Raw genomic sequence first — 12,773 nt, forward strand, 5'->3', positions numbered from 1 at the left:
TGACATGTATGGGGGAAGGAAGGAATAGAGGAAGTGTGTAGCCTCCATCAAAGTTCAGATAGCCAAAAATTTCTTTTGAATTTTGATACCTGGATCATCCAAAACAAGACAGAGGGTCTTGCCTGGCATCGTCGCCTGTTCCTGTTGTTTAGGCATTTCCACTTGCCTTCCTGGGTGTTTGTTCCCAGCCTGTTTTCCTGTTCTTACTCTCTGCCCCAGGTATCATCCTGCAAACATCCTGAGCACTCTGTTCCTCTGTTCCCTTCTGCTTGGATCAGACTCTCTTTTCTCTTTTTATTCCCTAGTCTGTGACAATAGGAGTCAGGGGAAGCAGTGTGGGGATATGTTAAAAATAAAAGAAAACCCAACTAAGTGGCATGAGAGAGGTGGTCGCAGGCTGATTGTTCCCTGTCTTGTTCAACACAGTCAGGGGTATCATAGCTAACTAGCAAGTGGCAGGTTCAAGGATATGCATCTTTGAGAGTGAGTGGTTAATCTGTGGAACTCCCTATCACAGGACATTTTGTATGTTAAAGAAGTGCACGTGCAAATCCATAGAAGAGAAATTCGACAAATATAAAGACACACCTCTAGTTCCAGAAATCTGTGAGTCATAAACAGACAGAGACTGGGAGAGTATGCTGGGAAAGCATCACTGGCCTCTTGCCTTATACTCTTCTCATGATGTCCAGCATTACCTGTTGTCAGAAGCAGGATATTAGGCTAGGTGGATTAACAAGTATAATATGTCTTATGCTTTTTATTAGGAATAGGAGGCAATTTAGCCCTTAGTTGTAAAACAGGTCTACAAAGTGTTGTGGTGTTTGCTCTCTTCCTACTTTTCCATCTCTTAGACCAATCCAGGGAAGTATGGTAGATGTTTCGCATATTTTGTTGCCAGCTGCTCTAGGAAGTTCTTACAAAAGCTCCACTCATCGACAATATTTATGTGGCGATTCGTGAGTCCCTTCAGCAGTATGCTGAAGCACAGAGGCATTATTAAATCAGATTCAAACTTATGAATTAAGTGAAGTGGGAGTGAACTCTCAGGGATGTCTTTCAAAAAAAAAGTTTCAAACACTAGTTGATCTGATAAAGCATACATCAATATTTATATACCTCCAGTCCTTATCGTTACCATTGCAAATTTTCTATAGAGACAGCAATCAAATGGTCAGAAAGCCTTGGTTTGCCTGTAGGTGAGTCAATGCCTCAGGTTTTAACATTGTAGAGATAATTATGTCACCCACGTTGTAAACATTTTGTGCTTCTTGAATAGAGAGTCTGTATTTAAAATACTGACCACTGGTCTGTGGAAACTGAAAAGATGCAAAGGAAAGGAAACCAATTTTCTCACTGGGTGCTGAAAAGCTGAATGGCTGGAACTGGGTTTGAGAAGCACTAAAATTAGTACAAGAAATCTGAAAAGTGCTAGTAGGTTTAAAATGCTAAGGGAAAGGTGAAAGCTTGTTGGTGTCACAAAGTGCCTTAAATAGAATATCTGCAGTTCAAATTATCAAAATTAACCCCTTTAACACACACGTTCCAATGTGGTGTTCTGAACAGATGATTAGATACATATCACAGCTGATGTAATAAATACCTGAAAGCACCAGTAATAAATACAAGAAATAACCTGTCTTGATTATTCAGGTAAGTACTGCTAGTTAATTAGGATGCTCACATTTTTTGGGCTAATGGATTTTTGCAGTTTCCTTTCAGTAGTTCTTCTTTTCTTTCCAACTTTTTTCGTTATCCCCTTGGACAAAATGATGCAATGATGCTCACAATTCAGTGAATTCATTATGAAAAGCTAATTTTTGATTCAAGGAGGTGAAAGTCAATATTACATTGCAAATGAAGCACTTCTGGGTTTTGCTTGTATGAAAAGAACTCATCCCTCACCAAAAAATGGCATTTTGTCAACTACTAATTGCATACAAAGAATTTTAAACAAAAATGTAGCATACAGGTAACTTGTGTAACATATGTATATAACTCATATGTGTGATAAAAATTTGTAGTGGTGTAATATATGTTATATTGAAACTAGGACATATCTGAAACAATAAGAAACCAGAGGTTGGTGATTTTTTATTTTGTGTTACGTTCATCAATTTTAGTCATACTGTGGTGGTGTTTTAGTAGTTGTTGAGGTTTTTTTTTGGTTTTGTCTCTCAAAGAATGCCTGAAAAATGAGTGATATTCTTCCCAATTTTCAACTGAACCTCCCACCCTGCAATTTATGGCCATTGCTCCTTGTTCTGTCATATGACACTACCTTCCAAGAAGGACTTGGCTACCGTCTCCGTAATTACCATTGAGGCAGAGGTCAGTCCTTGGCCTCTTCTTCACCAGGATAAGCAAGCCCAGCGCCTTCAGTCTCTCCATTTAGGTCATGTGCTCTTGACCCTCTGCTGAGCCTCCTTCAGATTCTCCACACTGCTCTTGAGTCGGGGGAGCCAAAACTGGGCGCAGTGTAACCAGCCCCATCTGTTTGGATGTGTCCAGCTTCACTGCGGAGTCCCTGCATTGCTCCACCACTGCTGACTGCCCTTTTCCTTGCCAAGATGTGCAGGTACACACAGATGTCTGGGACCGTGTTGTGCCAGTGCAAGAAAGGGTTTAAGAACTTCAGCCTTTTCCTCATTGTCATCTCTAGGTCACCTTCCTCGGTTATTAGCAAAGCTGTATCTTTGCATTATACTTGGCTTTAGAGAAGTAGACACAGGATACTCAAATGACAGAAACTCCATGTCGCTATTGCCACATAGAGAGGAGCATGACTAGAAAAAAAGGTAAATATTTTCGTATGGCAGACTTTTCCATGGATGAAGAACTTCTGCATCTGTGCCCTGGGGACTGTAAATAGCTCGTATAAATCAATGCAAATATGCTATTACTAATCTTGCCAGTAATGATGTGAGAATGAATGGAGTACAAAGATGAACTTTATGTGTCATTAGCACCAATCTGCCTCACTGCATTTATAGGCAAGGCTCTTACCTAGGAATTCAATTTGCAAAAATTACAGAACAGTTTTTGTGCTGCAGAGATGTTTCTCAAATATCAAATCCATTTTGGGATTTTGACAGTTATGAAAACTTGAAAACAGTTATTGATAATAATTTCTCAAACACTCAGCATAAAGTATGTTTATTACAGTGTTTTAGCATGACTGACCTAGAATGTTAATATATTTATTACAAAGGTGTAATGTAAAACACTGAAACAAATGTATCCTTTCAAAGTAAAAGTTTTCCCTCAGTTTAACTCTCCAGCAAAAGACTGAATGATCTGTCACATAGAAAAAAAATCTAGACTGTGTTATTGTTACCCCATAATAGTAGAAAATTAGTATGAATGAGGATGATGACGATATATTCTGCAAGAACTTATCTTGTGAAACAGGCAATACATAATTCAAGAAATGAGAAGTTTTCTGCTAGGAGTGGAAATCAGTTTGAGTCTCCACAAATACTGGCTTTTGCATCATGTAAATGATTGATTTGGGGTTTTGGTTTTTTGTTTTTAATTCTGCATTATCAGTGACTAAATCCATCTGATATGACCACAGTGACTTCTTTGGTTTGTGTTATTTTACCCTTCGCACAAGGAGAATAAGTACAGTATGAATGCGAAATAAGTTCCCAAGAGATGCACACTACCGAAATCGAAAGATGAGCACAGAGTGTTACGAAAAATTTTTGGTCATTCACCTTTCATGTCTTTCATGACTTTCATGACTCCAGTCTCTGAGTTTGAAAGCTATGCCCTAATTTTTCAAAATACATTCCAACAGAAAAAAGATATAATATTTTCTTCCATAATTCTGCCCGTTTGTTTAACTGATTTATCCTATTTGGGCCTTTCTTTGTCCTGTTTCTTCCAGTTCTAGTCTGGGAGATGTCTAGTTTGGTTTTCCAACTCCTATTTATAATTTTCTTCCTACCAGCCATTCTTTTGGTTCTTTCCAATGTAACAGTGACATGAAAGGGTTTAGGTAATAATCTTGTAATGGATTGCTACACCAGAATGAAACCTCATTTCTTTTTGCTCAGGACTCCCTGGGAATCCTTTGCCACAGCCTTTTTCTCCCCAAGGAGATTATACAAAGTTGTTCTTGTGGCCATTCATTCTGCCAGGATGAGAGGACAGTCTGATTCCCGTCAGTTCCCATGGGTAGAGCCGTGATTCCCAGAAAACATACCGTCAGCACAGCACTTCTTAGAACAGTTAGGATTACTTCCAAATGCCAGGCCAGAAGTGCCTATATTGCAGTAGTGTGTCAGTAATCCCAATGCATAAACAAATCTGTAGAGATCTGTATCCTTCCAGACAAGCGATGTGGTGTAATTGTCTTCCTCCTATTAATTACTCAAATTACCATTTTATTGCTAATATGTTTGTATGAATCTGAGTATTTATTTTCCTGTGGCAACTTGTTTGGTTTTTTGTTGGCAAAAATGGCTTTATATAAAGTTTTGCCTTTCTCTGTCAGAATATATAATATACTGGAATATATATGTGACTGTTTATTTTATATTGTAAATCTTTATAATCAAAAGTCCTTGAAAAACTATAGAAAGTCAAAAATGTCTTAAAAGTATCCAAGAGGCAACATTTTGTTTTTATTACTACTCTCCTTACATGTCATGATATAATTTGTTTGGTGAATCCAATTTTCTGGAAGTAAGTCTACATTTCAACAAAAGTAGTCTCTATAGAATAAGCAAATTCTACAGGAATTAACTAATTTTAGTGGAATATTTTTTAAAATTATTTTAAGTAAAAATGAAGATTTTGATGTATTGGCCATCATAATATGGTTGAAACATCTAGAGAATCAATTTACTTAAAAGTTAAAGGAACAGTTCTCTTCTGCTTGAATCTTTAAGAGAGAAATGCCAATATAGTGTAATAGCAGCTGTTCAGCAACACCTATTATTTGCTTACATTACATCACTAATATGAGGCACCCTGTCGTTAAAATGAGAGTTGGGAATTGGCTCTCCTGATTCGCTTCTTAGCATTCTATAATTTTGCTGAGGATATGATCTCATCCAGCTCTCCACACCAAATAAGAACCTGAATTGGTTGATGAGCATGTTAGTTTTCTTTCTGGTGAAGTATCAAACTTTATTAAGTGGCTGAAAGAAAACCTTCAGCTTAATTTATAGAGAAAGCTTTAAATATAATTTTCTTAGAACTGATGGATGGATGACAGTATCCTCAGAAACGCTATTTCTGCACCAGTTATTTTTTATTTCTTCTCCTTGGCATGGTAGGGTCCCAGTCTTGCACTCCTGGCACTCTAAACTCCTAGTGAGTGGATCCAAACATGGATGTCTTCCAGCACAATGCTTGAGAGACCCTTTAACATTACAGAGTAGAGGGCATGCAGAAAAATATTGACATAATAAATTAACACTACATCAGATTTTTAGAGAGGAACTCTCTCTATGGTAACAAGTGCTAGAACCACCAGTCATCCACCTGTGCCTAAGAGAGAAACAGGATTTCTTAACCTAGAAGAGGTACTACTGACAGCAAGTTGTTATTTGTTGTTTTTCTATCGTGTATTAAAATCAAAGACCTAACTCCAAAAAAGCTTGGCTTTTGCAGAGGCATAGAACTGTTGTATATTTCTTTCTAACGATGGGTATGATGTTATCAGAAGGCTGATGACTGAGATGTGAGATCCGTTAATTAGAGATTACAGCAAATAATTTCATTAATAAATTTGCACTGACTTAATTAGATATAGGTTTTTAAAATACAATTTGGTTAAGCTGATGCAACATCCTGTAATAGACATAGCCTTGCAGATGGAGAGATGTTCTTAGCATGTATGTAATCACAGTAAATTATTATAATTTATCTTATATTAGTAAATTCGATAAAGGATCTTAGTCAATTGCATCAGGATCTGATTCAAAGTTCCCTGTCTACTTTACCATTTTGCCATATGTTATGTATCAGAAAAAAAGCATTGTTCCATAAAAACCCCAAGCTTTTTCCTTACTATAGGTATGCATGGGCACTGTGCATTTATCTGTGTGGGAAAAGTGACCACAATAGCTATTTCTGAATAAACTATCCATAATAGCTGCCTGTGTGGTTATTCTAGTCTGAAAAAGTCATGGGTCAGACAGTAAGTTGTTGCAGAATAGCTTATTCTGCAATAGCAATTCCAGTCAATTTTCCAGTGTAGAAAAGCCCTTAGTCCACACCCCCAAACTCCTGTTTATGCCAGAAAATTTTGTCTTTAGAGAGCAGTATATGAATTTGTTCTGTTCATCTCTTTAAGGCCCAGATTCAGCACTGAACTCCCTTTGGGATCAATACATGAGATCAGCCAGGGAGAGCTTTATATTGTAGAAGTTTGTATTTATGTGGATAGACTCTATAGTTTTATTAACCAAACATTTAATTAACACCTTCTTACAGCAGCGAAACAAGGCAAAACAGAGCAAAATGTCATACCTTCCTCCATGCCCAAATACAGAAGATGGTTCACAGCAGCAACATCCAGCTGACACATGTGAGTTTGCTCTGAGTACAGAGAAAAGAGTGGTCTGCGAATTCACAGAAAGATTTTGCAAAATGTTTGAATGGACTACAAATGTATCCTGGAAAGGCAGCGCAGGGAAGTCTTGACTGAAGGCCAGTTAACAATCTCACTGGATCCAGAACTACCTATACAACAGCTTGGTAGGACACGTTTTGGGCTGGATTCATGTTTATATTTGAATCATGTTTTTTCTCTTCTCCATTAAAAAGAAAAAAAGAGCAAACCAAGATAAGACATCTATGCTACTTTTTTATTTGATATACCTTTTACTGAGCCTTAAGACCTTCAAAAGCAAAGGTTGCCATTTATCCAAAATGACATCACAGTCCCTCTGGCATTTTTGTGGTGTGGGCCAATTAACATTAGTAGCTTAATTAAAATCACTGAATGCATTTTAAAGGATGACATAAAGTTGATTTTCATCTAGGCTTCCAAAAATGAAGTAGAAGTCTGTTAATCAACGGCCTCACACTTTTAGTTTTTTATATAGCCCACAGTACACAGTGTCAGAATAGACTTCTACGTCATCCTCTTACTTCAGTTTCCCCAGGCATTATTAAATAGTTAATAACAAAGGTCTAAAGTCCATCCCAAGTTTTACCTGTTGGCATAAATCTGGGGCCATGACAACACTGCTGTAGCATTCATATAAATGAAAGAACAGATTTTGGCTCAAGTATTTTTAATGTACAGCAGCTGGCATTTTTGGGTTTAAAGAGCAAAATCACACCTGAGTTTTCATGCTTTCTAGAATTTTGCCAACAAAAGGGAAACAGAAAATAAACAAGATATTTTACCTTTTGAGAGCCAGAAGCAATGGTGCAGCTGTTTCCAAGACCGCTATGTTCAAGCTGTCACATGAATGCAGAATAGAAGACATTCTTGCTTTCCAGTTGTGTTTTAGCACAAACGTCCTCCATTTGTTTGTTTCAACATATTTTCCCTTTAACACGTTTTTTTTAATCAGAATTTTTCCAAATAACTTATTTATTCAATGTTCAGTTAAAACCAGATTTAGATTTTTACAACTATATAGATGTTTACAGATCAGTTCATTAGATAATATTACTGCTTCTATGGTATGACATGTAGCTACCTGAGAACTTACCACTGTTGACAAGTGGGTTTGGTCAGATTCTTAACATACAGACACTAAGAGCAGCTGATTTCCAGGAGCTGCCAGAGAGAGTGGAGGGAATTGGCTGTAACTCACCCATAGTCCCCTAGCCTTATTATTTATTTAGCTGTTATATAAGCACTTCAGCCCAGAATCTAATATAATTCCTGTTCCTAGCAGTGAAAAATGGAGTAATAGGCAAATTCTAACTATTTGTCTCTCTTAGAAATAGACAGGCATTAGGTGCAGAGAGTGGCACCGTGTATTTGCTTGATCTCTTTTATTATCCAGCTGTCGCAGGACTTTGATATAGAATACTGTATATATATCAAGATTTTTGATATAGCAGGGAAAGAGTTTAACATTTTGTCCATAATATAGACAATTATATTTATTATTTGTATGTGAGAGAACTGTAGGTTCTTCAACAGCAAGACAATCTCTTTGTTTTATTTTCAGCAGTCACTTACACTCAGCACAGGACAGACACAGACCTGCTGGAGCAGGTCCAGAGAAGGCTGCAAAAATGATCGGAGCGCTGGAACACCTCTGCTGTGAGGAAAGGCTGAGAGAGTTGGGACTGTTCAGCCTGGAGAAGAGAAGGCTCCAGGGTGACTTTAGAGCAGCCTGCCAGTACCTGAAGGGGCCTGCGAGAGAGCTGGAGAGGGACTTTTTACGGGGGCATGTAGGGATAGGACAAGGGGGTTTTCAACTAAAAGAGAGTAGATTTAAATTAGATATAAGGAAGAAATGTTTTACCATAAGGGTGCTGAAACACTGGCACAGGTTGCCCAGAGAGGTGGTGGATGTCCCCTCCTGGAAATGTTCAAGGTCAGGTTGGACGGGGCTCTGAGCAACCTGATCCACTTGAAGATGTTCCTGCTCATTGCAGACAGGTTGGACTAGATGGCCTTCAAAGGTCCCTTCCAACCCAAACCTTTCTATGATTCTATGATACACAGAAACTTGGATGTTTCAAAATATTTTCTCTGTGTTCCTCCACAATATGTTCTTCAAAAGACTGATAAAACAAGTAGAATGCCAAACTTCCCCATATAAAATCCTATTCTCATTTTCATCTGACTTTTCCAAGCCTTAGAGCTGCTACAACTGATTTTTTTTCAGACAGCGTTATATGCCTACAGCCTGCAGTCTTGTTTTAAAACTGTGGCAAGTATGAGAGGCTGAAACAGTAACTGGGACTGCGGAGGGAGAATCAGGCTGAAGGAGTGTCCTATCTTAGTGTGAGACTAGTTTAGGAGTGAGAAACAGTGGCTATGATAGTGCTGGGCAAGCTCTAACATCTCAGCATTTAAAAATTATGTCTTCGAATGTGCAGTCGCATAACGCTGCCTGCTTGCAGCTTAATTATTGTCAATGAACCAGAGTGCACATAGCATTTATGCTTAATTGGGAAAAAGCATTCTTTTATTTAACTTACTTTGTGTTTCTTTGTCTCAAATACAAATACCTGTCTTGCCCTGCCACCTAAAATACATTACTGCCCCTACAAGCATTAGAAAGTGTTGGACCTGAAAATTACTGTGACAGAGGTTATAAGAAAGTTAATTTTCTCTTTAAGAAAGGCCTGTTAGAGTTTATTTCTGGCTGAAAGATAAAACACAAAAAGAAGGGATGGTAACAAAAACCCACTTCCTCTTACGGTGATTTAGCTCCTCGCAGAATAAATATTTTACAGGTGTTTCTCACTCCAGAGCTAGGTAATCTGAAAACATGTATTACTGTTGTGGGTTTTTTTAACCAGCCATGTTAGTTGGAAGGAGATATCCTATTTGAAGTTGTTAGCTGGTAGCAGTGAATGGCTTTTAATCTCCTATTTTTCTGGGCTTTGCTCATTAGGAAAAGACAGTAACTTTTCATGTAACTGGCAGGTGATAGATCTGGCTCCAGTTTCATCCTAACTTACTCACAGTAAAATCTGTTGGCTCACAAAATGTCTGTCCTTCCAAGGATTGTCCAGATCACAAGCAAGGAAGCCTGAAAGAAATTGAAGCTTGCTGGAACACAGTAGGCATACTGCCAAGAAGCTCTCCAACAGCTGGTGGGGAGCTTTTCCTCCTGTTCTTAGTGTAGTTTCTAACCCTCCATCTAACTCCTTCATACTCCTATCTGCCCCAAATAAAGACCTTTTACAGAGGTCTTCCTTTTTTTTAGGGTTGCATGAAAGACTGGATTTCACATGCTATTTGTCTTTAATTGAAAATAGTCATATCAGGTCCACTGGTATGCCTGCCAGTTTATTAAAAGAGTTAAGGACAGATCATTTGGAGAGAAGTACTTGCCATAGCAATCATGAAACCTTAATGGAAGAGACTAACTACATATGAAAAGAGTAAAAATCTTTTGATAAGGTATGCAGTGAAGAAAAGGAAAAAGCATACATATGCTTTTACATATTTTGTATGTACTTATTCTACTGATCCAGTTATTTATATATGAGAAATCAGTAACAAGCTATTTAAAATCTTGGCACTAAGATAAATGTACATTTTTGTTCGGTATAGCTCTTTTATTGTGTGGTATGTTGTGATAGCAGCAGTTTTTGATCCAGACAGGTTCTTCTTCAGCAGCTACAGCCAGACTTTGAAACTGGCATCAGACAGCTCATACAGACTATTTCATAGCATAGCTTCCGCCAAAGTATCCTGATAAGAGCACATGTTTATAATGGGAGACAATCTTCAGGGAACTTTTTGGTAACGGGGTATCTTTTAAAGCAAACAAATCTGAAGGTGTTTCATTACCTACCATACTTGTTTTATCAAGGATTAGTCAAATCACAGTGTTAAATTTAACAGCTTCAAAGCAGTGATCTTTTCCCTGCCATCTGTGGTGCCCTCTACTGCTCATCTTCGTAGGAGCAAGACAGACACTTAGATAACTGCATGTTACACTGCGTTTTGCACATTTTTCTTTCCGTCTTAACACTTAATAATGGGTCCTTATTTGTTTTCCTAGTAATTTTCCTTCTAATATACATAAATAATGCAGCCAGTATTTACAATTGATTTTTTTTTTTTTTTTTTTTGCAAGCAGAGTTTAAAGAGGGGAAATAAATAAATAAAGAGGCCTGTAGGAAATGAACCTGCTAGTTCATTTATTGATTGTAGTTCACTTACTGGTCATATTCCAGATACTAATTCATGTGGTTTTATGGAAGTATATATATTTACATGTATGTGTGCAATATTAAGGTTGAAGCGTGGATATTTTTGTTATTGTTGCTTGTTTTTTAATCTCTGTTTTGCTAACTCAGATATAAGCATTGAGTATTTTGGTTGTGCTTTTTTATAGTTGCTGTTTGCTGCTAGGAAGAAGAGATAAGTCATTAAATTATCTTCTCACAAGTTGATATATATAGTTTTGTTTGCAATCTGTTGCTAGGGGCATGACATAATTTTGTCAGTTCCATATCAAACAAAAATCTGTTGATTTTGATGTTGAGTTGTTGGAAAGAGCTACAGAGATTTTACATAGATATTTCTGGAGTGATCTCAAGGTACCTAAACGCCAAAGACTTAAGATGAAAGATTTGAAAATTTCAATTTATTAATTCCTCTTTCTTTTGCTTGCCTTTGTTAATTGAAGCACCTTGTGTTCATATCATCATAGCCTGAGGTATTTCTTGAATAAATCAATGCATGAATTTTTTAATTACCTACAAAAGCTGGATTTGGACAGCTTACTGTTACGAGTACCAAAGAAGAAAGGTTCAGGGGCAGTAACTAATGGAAGAGGAGAACCCAGCTGCCTCTAACATTTTAAACACTACATCATCTAACTTGCTAACAACAAGTCTAAGCATCAGAACTTTTGAAATGCTGTTGGCAGTGGGCTAGACAGAGCACAGCTTCCAATATTACTGACTGCTGTGCACAAAAGACGATGTTATCAAAAACTTTAAAAAATTTTCCCTAGAAAGGACAAGTCTTCAGATATTTATCTCCTAAGTAACTGCTAACACTCTCAGAATGACCACTATCAGGCAGTCAAATTACAATGACATAGTCAGGAGTTGAAAATACACTTTGGCATATCGCACCTGCAAGGTAAGAGCAGTTTAAATTTCTAGGATTTGCTTTTTTTCACCATTGAGCTGCCTGTGAAGGAGCCCTGATCTCTGCACTCAAAACCCGCTGAAGAAACCGAGCGTGTGTTCTTCTCCCAACAGTACCCGGGGCTGCTCCGGCAGTGAGGGGGAACCAGCCACGTGCTGGTACACTCTCCTGCCCTTCACAGGGTCTCCCAGAAGCACCATGTTTGCTTCTCAAAATCACAGAGAGTTTAAACTTTCTGAAGGGAAAGAGAAGACTGGAATTTTTGTAGGAAAAGGGGAACACCTGAAGACAACAGGTATGAAATGCACCAAAGTGATAATCGCGTGTGGGGTTTCATTCCAGACTTGCAATCTGTCTCTGGCCGTGCGTCGTCCATTTTGAAGCGATGCCCTCTGGCCAAGGACGCCACGTGACTCATAAAAGTCTCGGTTCAGACATAAGCCTTACAAAATTTAGTGTTTTTTTTCTTAAATCTTGGCTTCCTTAGAAGCTGGTGATTCATGACTCTTAGAATTAGGGGTTTATTGTTTCCTCAGAACACAAGTTTTTAACAGTGTATTTAGAAAGATTTCAAAACATATCTCAAGTCTGTTGTAAAACTTTGGAATGCTGAAGGCAAATGATAAAAATAGTGTTAGATCTTTAATCTCAATACAAATTGAATTCCATTGCAGGGAAAGAAGCTGATTTTTCAACACTGGAGCTTTCAGCTTTTTCAGCTTTCTTCCAGCCACTTAGAACAGTCAGGAAAAGACATTTGATATTAAGGGAAGAAAAGAATTGCTGATCATTCAGAAAGGATGAGAAAAGTATTGATGAGCAATTTGGCCACCCTCTAGCCAGTCTGGCCAGATATAGTCCAGAAATCTGGGTGCTACCGAGTTTGTGCTTAAATATCTGCTCGCACACCGCAGCTCCAGAGACAGCTTTGAGGCTCCGTCCCCAGTCCCCAGCGGGCGATGTGGTCAGGAAGGGCGGGAGAAGGTCCCTGCCAGTCAGGGTG

This window comes from Opisthocomus hoazin, chromosome 18, assembly GCF_030867145.1.
Source record: "Opisthocomus hoazin isolate bOpiHoa1 chromosome 18, bOpiHoa1.hap1, whole genome shotgun sequence".
NCBI classification, from domain to species: domain Eukaryota; kingdom Metazoa; phylum Chordata; class Aves; order Opisthocomiformes; family Opisthocomidae; genus Opisthocomus; species Opisthocomus hoazin.